We start from the raw sequence: 9,956 nt of genomic DNA on the forward strand, positions 1-9,956 counted from the left end.
ATCCAAACAACCAAGATCTCAAACCCTAATTCACCAAAGGACCCAAAATGTACTTATCAACTTGCATGGGAAGTAAAGAGCTCTATCTTGCACTAAATCCCTAACCCAATATTATATCCATAAAATATCATCATCAAACACCTCTAGAGTTGCTTCAAACTCCAAGAAAACAAGCCACGAAAAGACCAAAACTTTCTAAAAAGGACCAACTACCCAAATAACTCATATATCCAAAGAGGAAACAACATAAAGCAAGGATCTTTATGAATTACCAAAATACAGAAGTTGAAAGAACTTTGAAAACTTTATAAACCAAGCTCCTAAGGTTAAGTTTTCTTGTTTGCACTATTCAAGAACACCAACCATGGAAGAAAAATGCATTATAGCTCAAAAATCACTAAGAAGAAGAGAAAGGGGGCTAGGGTTTCACAAGGAATGATCTAAGGGTGTTGGAGGCTGAAAATGATCCTAACCTAAGGGTTAATAGCCTTTAAATACCCCCAAAACCCTAATAAAATGATCAGCCCACTAGACCGAAAGCGTATCGCGCTCTAACTAGAAATCCCCGATTTTCAGTTTTCATCAAATCTGATTAATGACTTCCTGTTGAAACCCATCCTTCTACTTTACTTTAGACTATTAAAACCCAAGTTAAAGAATGAAAAAAACATCATAACTAGGGTGTTATTGGTATTTTTCCTTGAGACTCCAATTTACCCATAAAAGTGGCAACTTGAGCCATTTGTTACTCCAAACTCTTAATACTTGCCTTGGTTTCATTTTAGAATTACTTAGTGCTACTGGCTAAAATATTTACAATATTTTCCAAAGATATTCCTAAACTACTTGAACTGCTTCCTTGTTGGATGTTTTGAGGTGGAAAATTAGATTGTTGATGAGGCTGAAAATTTGGTTGGTGATGCATTTAATTCTGAAACGGAGGTATTGGTTGATAAGATTATGGTGGCCATTAATGGAAATTTACATTTGGTTTATGTCCCCAATTTGTATAACTTCTAGGCTAAAAGTTGGTTTGTTGTTGATCTAAAAATCCTCCCAGATCTTGGACTATTTTCGTATCCTCTTGTAACATCAGCCACATATCAGTGGGGTGTCATACTTTGGTGCAAATACCACAAGGTCTAACCATCGTTTGTAAACCCTTATCCTTGGCAATCATCATGAAAACTTTAGTCAACTCATAGAGTTGACTTGAGTTTTGGAGTAGTAACTTCTTTCACTCCTCTTGGTGCATCTGTGTACCATTCCTCTTCTTGAGTTGTATGCTTTGAATCTTATGTCATATTCTTAATAAGAGCTTGGTTTTTAGTAGGAGTCTTTTCAGATATAGATAATCCGCTTGATACATTGAAAAATCTTCTCTCCCAATGTGACATACCATCACAGAAGCACTGCAGTAATTAGTATTATGAGATTTCATGCTTTGGACATCTTAAACATAGCTTCTTGAATCTTTCTTAATAGTGTGTAAAGCCTCTCTTTTCCGTTGCTTTATACCAATGATTTCCCTGTGTAGGGATGAAGCTTTCATTTCTGGAAAATATTTATCCAAGAACATCCGTGCAACCTCATTCCATGTTGTGACTGACCCCGTTGGTAATTAATATAACCACTCCTTAAATGAATCTTCCAAAGTAAATGGGAATGAAGTTAATTTGATTTGATCTTTTGTAAATTCACGTGGTTTAATTCCCACACAAAAGGAACTTTTATGGGTCTTCAGTCTCAACACCACAGAAGGTAGGCAACAAGTGGATGAGTCCGAATTTGAGTTCAAAATTCATGACAATAGGATAGGTAATGCATAATAGTTGTTGAGTAACATCTTATGTTGACCATTGACAAAAGGTTTGTTTAATTAGCGGAGTAGGGAAAGTGGTGGTGTGGATTTTTTGGATATTGGTGTATTTGAGGATGTGGTTGGAGGGTTAGATGAAGAAATTTCGGATTGTAGTTGCTTCTTTTGAAGTTTGGCTTGCTTCTATCTATTCTAAATTTTAATCATTTTCTTGTTTGTTTATGAAGTTTCAATTGAAATTAACCAACTCCCTCCCTTATTTTAATAATTGATCATGTGTCATGTGAAAGTATGATCAAATAATCAGTCACATATCTCAACGGTTCGACAATGTTTACTCTAAAATGTTTCTTAGTATATTGTAGTAATGACTTTTATGTTATTCATATCTCTTTTATTTGTTGGTTTTACACCCAAACAAGGTCATATTCCTTACAATGATCTGGAGAACTTTATAGTATATGATAAGCTTAATGAGCTAAAGAACATGTTTCAATGTCAAGCAAAGCAAGAAATATATGAAATGGCCAAAATGTTAAATGTATACAAAATGGAGTAACGTTTATATGTTGGCACTCATGTTCCCAAGATGAAGGCTAGGTTCCTAAGTAGGCACAAAATTAAGAATCATATTAATTTATATTTTTTTAATTCATATGTTGAGTTCATCATTAGTTATAATATGAATAGTTAGGATAACTCCATCGTAGAGTTGCATGTGATGATAAATAATTCAATAAAGAAAATTTCTAAGCCTTCCTCACTACTCATGGTCAAGGAAGGGAAGGGAAAATAACAAAGACACATCATGGAAAAAGGGAGATACAAAGGAAAAGGATATGCATATAAGGTTGAGGCTTAACCCATATATAAGGACAACTGTACGAAGGATGTCGATTGCTTATATTGTATCAATAAACGAAATTAGAAGAGGAAATGTCCTACATATCTAGAGGTGAAGAAAGGCATCATCAATGAGACCAACAAGCTATATATATATATATATATATATATATATATATATATATATATATATAGGGCTAGGTTATTGTTGTAACATCTCGGTTTCCAGGTATTTTACATTTAGACCCTTGATATGAGAATTGTTTGCATTTTGGTCCTAATGGCATTTTTTTAAAATTTTTTGAAGAGGCTTGCGTACGCTGGGCGTACCCAAGTGTACCCTGGGCGTACGTGGCCAGGTGCCAAACCCTAATTTTTAGGGTTTGGACCCTATTTAAACATCCTTAACTCTCAAGGCTTCTTCCTTCCAACAGCCTCCGACCCCATTTCGACCCTTTTGCAAACCCTAATCCATTTGAGAGCATCTTGAGCCATTTATGTGTGTTTTGGTGATCTTTAAGGAGGAAGAAAGAAGAGGAGACCAACTTGGAAGAGTGGAACACTTTGGATCCAGAATTTCATCATCATTTAACACCATTTGGAGGTAAAAAGCTTTGATCTTGATGAGTTCTTATTAGATCTTGTTTAGTCATGGTTTTGTGTTCATTTTGGTCCCATAAGCTTGGTATTATGAGCATGGGTTACTCTAATTCATAAGTTGTCCTTTCAGGCATTTTGAAGTGTTTCGAAGCATAAAAATCTGGTCTTGGTCATTAGTTCCCTTCCATGCATGAGCTAGGATGTCTTAATGAGTTAAGAAGTTAGGGTTTTTGGTATTAAGCACTTAATATACATGCAAGACCATAAAGTTGGAAACTTTATGGTTAAGGATGACATTTGAAGACTAGATCTGGATTTTGGATAAAAGAGCTCAAGGATTAATCTCTTAATAGAAGGGAGGGAAGGCAGTCACGTACGTTGGGCATACCAAGTGGTACGCTGCACATACGCAGTCAACGTCCCATCTTTTGGTCAAACTTAAGTACGCCCCACGTACAGGCTGAGTACGCCCAGCGTACTCAACTGATTCGACTCAGTTGACTTTTCAACTTTTTGTATTTGACCAGGGTTTGACAAAGTTTGACCTAATGGTATTTTTGGTATTTTGATTATATGTTAAGTTTGGTCATGTTCCAATGAATAAGTAACATGTAGAGCTGATATTCGGAGTTGTGTCCTGTTCAACGATCTTTTTAGACTGAAAGGTGAGTTTTCCTCACTGTACTCATGGGTCAAAGGCACCAATGCCAGCCCACTAGTTTGTGTATCCTGGTATGTAGGATGTTGTCATGCTGTATTGATCTGTTAAGTCTGTATCCTGGTATATAGGATGTTGCTATGCGGTAGTGATTTGTAGATCTGTATGTTTGTCTGCTGACTGGTTATATGATAATCTGTTACTGGATATATCTTATTTGTTATGTATATGTCGACATATTATGGTGGGGTTGAGACTATACTGCTTTCTGTTGTCAGTCAATAGACTGGGGCATTCCAACCGGAAAGGTTATGGGTCGGGGCATTCCAACCGAAAGGTTGTGGGCCAGGGGTATTCCAACCAGGAGGTTGTGGACCCATTATCTGTTTAGTTATATGTTGGTGTTGATGTACTCTGGGGGAACTCACTAAGCTTTGGATCACAGTTTTAGTTTAAGGTTTCAGGTACTTCAGATGATCGTGGCAAGGTGAAGGCGTGATCGTTCACATCCTTCGGATTTATGTTTTCTTGGATTTTGGGACACTCTAATTATTAATTATCACTTTTGAAATAATGTTTTTGTAAACATTTATGCTCATTGGGTTGTTTATGAATAATGAAAATTTTACTCTGATTTTTGGGATGTTACAATTGTATTCTAACTGTCTATTGTGTGGGTGTATGATTGATTGTGGACCAATCATTTTAGTTATTTTAAGAAAGTGATTAATAAATATTATAGAATTAAAAATAATTGAAAAATACCATCTAATTTCATTGTAAAAGTATTTTAGTCAATTAACATAAATTTAAAAAAGAAAAATTGCAGATTTTAAGGAATAATTAATTCTCTTAACTTTAAAAATATAATTTTTCTTGATAATAATTATATTAATTAGGACATTCTAAAAGAATATGTTCATAATTATCTTGAAAATAACATTCTATTATGACACAATAATATAAGCATATATTATCAAAATTAATAATTTTTAATGAATACAAATTTTATATGAAAGGAATTTTAATATTTTATAATCAGTAATTACAATCATTCTTAAAGAATACAACTATGAACATAAATTACATTCATTCTGAAAGAATACGACTAATAATGGTTAACTGTTACATTTATTCTTGAAGGAATAAAAATGAGAATGGTTAAAAATCAAGTAAAAACATTGAAATCTAACTAGAACACTAGTACATTCTACGAGAACATTGTTGCTAATCCATTCTGACAAAATAGCAAATCCATTTTGAAAGAATAACAAATCCATACTGTAAGAATACATTCTGCTAGAATAGACTATTGTTCTCCATGTTTTTTTCCTCTTCAAAACCTAAACCCACAAATAAAACATAATCAAATTTCAAATATTAAAAATGTTAATACATATGTGAAACTAAACATTACCTTGTTCTTTGTTTCATTATCAACATCCTTGAAATCATTACCTGATAACATTATCAATAACCAATTGGTGGAATACCTTATATATTCCTCATGAATGAGTATTCTACATTCAGTGCCATGAAATCAAATTCTGTCAGACCGTCGTGAGAATAACTAGCTTTTATCTTTTGTTCATGAGCTGCAAAAAGAATTAGAGCATTCTGTGAAATACATATATGATAGTAAAAAACATTCCTAACATATAAAACATTCATGAATAATATGAGTGGAAGAAATATAAGGAAAAATATAAACGTGATGATAGTACTAATAAACTAAAGTTAAAAATGAGAAAATTGAGATCAATGTTGAATTTGGGTAAAAAGTAGACCATGTTTATAGTAAATTAATCTTAATATATATGCTTTTATTGTTGGTGGAATGAAACCTTATATGCCAACTAGGAAGTCCTATCACGTTGAATAAAAATTAAAATTAAAATGTCACATATAAGTTTATCATTTCAGCAAGTTAATACTTGTTATCCTTTGTGTTTTTGATATGTAATGTGCGTCAATAACGTAATACATCATCAAACAAGGTAATGTTAGTTTTTACACAAACTAAACTTATAGAATAGATGGAAGCCGTCTCAAGCATTTCAACAAATACTTGTTAGGCATGATCATCAAACAAGCTAGAATTCATATAAAAAATTTAACGAAATCGGAAAAATAATTTGGCCGCTAGGTGTGTAGCAACATCGATAAATAAACTATATAATCCCAATCGAAAAAATAATGGCTAGAAAGGAACAATAGAAATAAATAAGCAAAAAGGTAAAAATTCTTACTTTAGTGGGTTCGAACCAGTTGAAGAAGAATCGATGGGGAAGAAGAGTTACATGGACAAATGAAGAATAATTTTTGGAAAACTATTTCAATTGAGAGAAAATCACAGTAAGAGAGGAAGAGCCGCATATGAGTAGGTGTGAACATCTTAGATTCTTCTAATCCCACTTTATTTCTAGTTGCAAACACGAGCGGCGAAAGGGATTCTCATGCACAATCAAATGCGCACAACTTTGATTCTTCATCCAGCAAGAGTTATCGTCGATTTGGAGGAATTGAAGACTTGAAAATGGCATTAGGTTTAAAAAGATGAATGAAGTGTGATTTAAAGAAGGACTTGGACGAATAAGTAAAAACAGATGAACTTACCTCATGTAAAGTGAAATCGAAGAAAGTGACATAACAGATAGTTCTAAAATCATCAAATTGTTCAAGAAAATCACCACAAAAATAAAAAATCGTTCCAAGCTTCGTTGCATCATCGGAAAAATTGTTCCATAAAACCATTGATTTGGGAACGAGGGCAGAAGGCGAGAATGAAAGAAGGGAGCAGAAGGATCATCACCGACATCAATCTTTTTGTATCTCTAAATCACAAAAAAAGGGCCAGACCTTCCGGTCTTGGCTGTACTGCTTGAGGAAGACGATAGATACGACAAATCAGAAATCCGATTAATGTTGCTCACTGGTGACTGATGGTGTTGGTCGGCCCTCTTGGTCTTCTTATTTGATTGTGGGTGTGTAGGGTTAATGAAGATGCCTGGGGGAGCCGATTTCCTATTTTAGGGGATATAATTAATTTGACAAATTACCATTAATAATTAAAAACTAAGATTACAAAATTACCTTTTTGTATGTTTTTGAAATTATTGATCCATAATCAATCCTACATCCACATAATACATAGTTAGAACCAATGTTTTAAAAACAGGTTTGAACCGGCCGGTCGAACCGGTTGGACCGGGAATCGGGGAAGCGAGCGGTTCAACTATCACCGGTTTTATGTTTATTTCTGAACCGAATCGAACCGGCCGGTTTTACAAAAATCTGGTTGAACCGGTTCAATTAAACCAGTTGAACATGTTAAATTCAATAAAAACACATGAAATTGAAACCTTTTGCATAATAAACTTTGGTAGTTTTTTCACATTTATTAAAATTTTCTGAATAAAATCACATGATAAATACTATGAAGTTTTTTGATGCGTTTATGTTCATGTAGGACTTTATTTTTTTTAATGCACGTGGATTGATGTAAAATTTATGGTTATGAGTTATTTTAATGTATTTAGATTGATCAACAACTTGTTTTCATGTGTATTTTAATGTTTGAACTTGTGGACATCAAATTCTTGATTTGTGTATGTATGTATGTATGTGTAGGAAAATACGAAAAAAGATGAAAATTATAGAAACCGGTTTACTCAGCGGTCGAACCGGTTGAACCGGAAACCGGTCACCATATATATATATATATATATATATATATATATATATATATATATATATATATATATATATATATATATATATATAGAAGTAGGATGAAGTAGGAACTCAAAAAATGGTAAGACCCGTGAGGACAATTTTTGGCCTTAAGATTGAAAAAATAAATGGCCAAGATTTGATTTGATTTATCGTCAAATCTCGCGAGATGATATGGTATTTTGGTAATTAATTCTAAGATTCTGATAATTTCTAAGGAAGGTTAATTGTTTTGAGGGTACAAGTGACAAAAGCAAAAAGATTAAAAGAAAAAAAAGGAAAATTCGGCCCATGTGGCCTCTCCAGGCGCTGATACGTGCCCCCACCTAGCATGACAAATTTCTAGCCCTTATTGGCTGATGAGTTTTTCCCACCCGTTTAGTTTTTCGGTCATGACATTTTTTTTCTTTGAAAAAAAAATCTGAAAAAACCAAAGTTCTTAAAATTTAATTCTCTACAAACTTAGTACAATCATGAAAATTTGAAAAAAAAATTATCTTATTTTTAATTTTTATAATTATAAAAAAACTCAGAAAAAAAATTATCCAAAAATTATAAAAAGAATTTTAAAAAAATAAGGTGTTTTTAGATACCAAACTTGATTTCAAAAGATTAACGGTTTTTTTAAAAAAAATGTTGAACATAATATGATCCAAATAAAAATGATTCAAAATTTTTATGATTTAAAAATATTATGATTCAATATTTTTTATGATCCTTAACTTGTTATGATTTAAAAATATTTTGATTCAAATATTTAATACTCCTTAATTATTATATATTGTATGATTCAAAATTAAATGATTCAAAAAATATAATGATCCAAATGTTGTATAGAACAAAAACTTTATTTAATTCAATATATTATGATCCAAATTAATAAGATCCAAAAATGTATGATGCATAATATCCTTATGATTCAAAATACTATGATTCAAAACTTTATGATCCAAAAATAATATGATTCAAAAAACATATGAACGGAAAATATTATGATCTTTAATATTCTTCTTATTTAAAATTTTATAATTGTTAAGCGTAAAACTCAAACCGATATTTAATTTAAAAAATCAAAAAAGTAAAAAAAAAAATCAAAAAGAAAAAAAAAAAAGAAAAAACCCTATTATATTCAAGTATGTAGTAAAGATATTAAAGAAAACGAAAAAAAAATAAAAAATAATAATTTAAAAAAAAACAAAAAAAAAATAAAAACATTAAACCCGAGCATATATCTATTTAGATTTTTTAACGAAAAATAAAAAAACGAAAAAAAAAAACCAAAATAAACGAAAAAGAAAAGAAAAACTCATTTAAATGACGTTTCCCTGGACGTTCGTCGCACATGATTATTCCCTAGAGGCCGTATTATGTTCCATGAACATGCGTCGCGTGCGAACGCGTCACGACCAAAGAAATGAGTTTAACGTTTGTGCCCTTTATGAAATGACTGGTGGAGAATAGTCCCCGCAATTCTTACCAATTTTTGGGTTTCTACCGGATCCGGACCCTATATATATATATATATATATATATATATATATATATATATATATATATATATATATATATATATATATATATATATATATATAGGTTAAATCGAGAACAGAAAAAAAGGTTGAGAACGCGAGAAGAAATTTTGACCCTCCAAATTTCAATATCTAAGGTTATTATTGATGGGTTTTGAGCATTCTAACACTCCTAAGGTGTACATGCAACCCTAGAAACATTGGATCTATGTTTTCTCTAATATTCATGCAAATAAGAATTTTCCAAGGTTTACATCCTAACTAGAATGGCATGGGGTACTTGTAATATAAAAACTAGTAGAATGACATACCTTTGTAGCTTGGATTCCTTAAGACCTTGTGAGCCTAGCACCCCACATGTGATGCCTCAAATGTTTCACACAACACCACAACTCTTGGAATAACTTTAGAGAAGAACACTTTCACTCAAAAATCGGCTAGCCCTCCTTGTCTTGTCCTAGTGGCCGATTTTACTCGATATGAGGTTCTTTATATAGTGTGTCACATGTAGGGTTACACCATGTAAACCTTAATGTGCATGGCTTTTTATTTCCCCCATAATCCATGAGTTATAACCTCCATGGAGCATCCATGGAGCACCCAATGGGTCCTAGCCCAATCTAGTGAATCATGAACCATAAGCCCACTATATAAGAATGAATGATTTACAAATCAATCCCTGTATATTTAATTAGTCTCTTTTTGATCAGAAAATTAATTCAAAATTAATTCTTGATCAATACTAATTAAATAATATGATTTCATATTAATATAT

The 9,956-nt window shown here is 32.1% G+C and overlaps 1 long non-coding RNA gene across 3 annotated transcripts; it reads right to left on the reverse strand.

Moving 5' to 3' along the window:
- Window positions 1-4,993: 4,993 nt before the first annotated feature.
- On the reverse strand, window positions 4,994-6,914 carry LOC145128605 (uncharacterized). Of its 3 annotated transcripts, none has more exons than XR_013717011.1 (3): window positions 6,537-6,914; window positions 6,170-6,449; window positions 4,994-5,515 (listed from the first exon to the last, which is right to left on the reverse strand). It is a non-coding gene; the product is annotated as an uncharacterized LOC145128605 (long non-coding RNA). The 3 variants fall into 3 exon arrangements; XR_013717010.1 differs by having other exon boundaries at window positions 4,994-5,263; window positions 5,338-5,515; window positions 6,170-6,914; XR_013717009.1 differs by having other exon boundaries at window positions 6,170-6,914.
- Window positions 6,915-9,956: the final 3,042 nt, after the last annotated feature.

The sequence above is a fragment of the Lactuca virosa genome, chromosome 8 (assembly GCF_052849685.1).
Source record: "Lactuca virosa cultivar CGN04683 chromosome 8, Lactuca_virosa_CGN04683_v6, whole genome shotgun sequence".
Taxonomy (NCBI): Eukaryota; Viridiplantae; Streptophyta; class Magnoliopsida; order Asterales; family Asteraceae; genus Lactuca; species Lactuca virosa.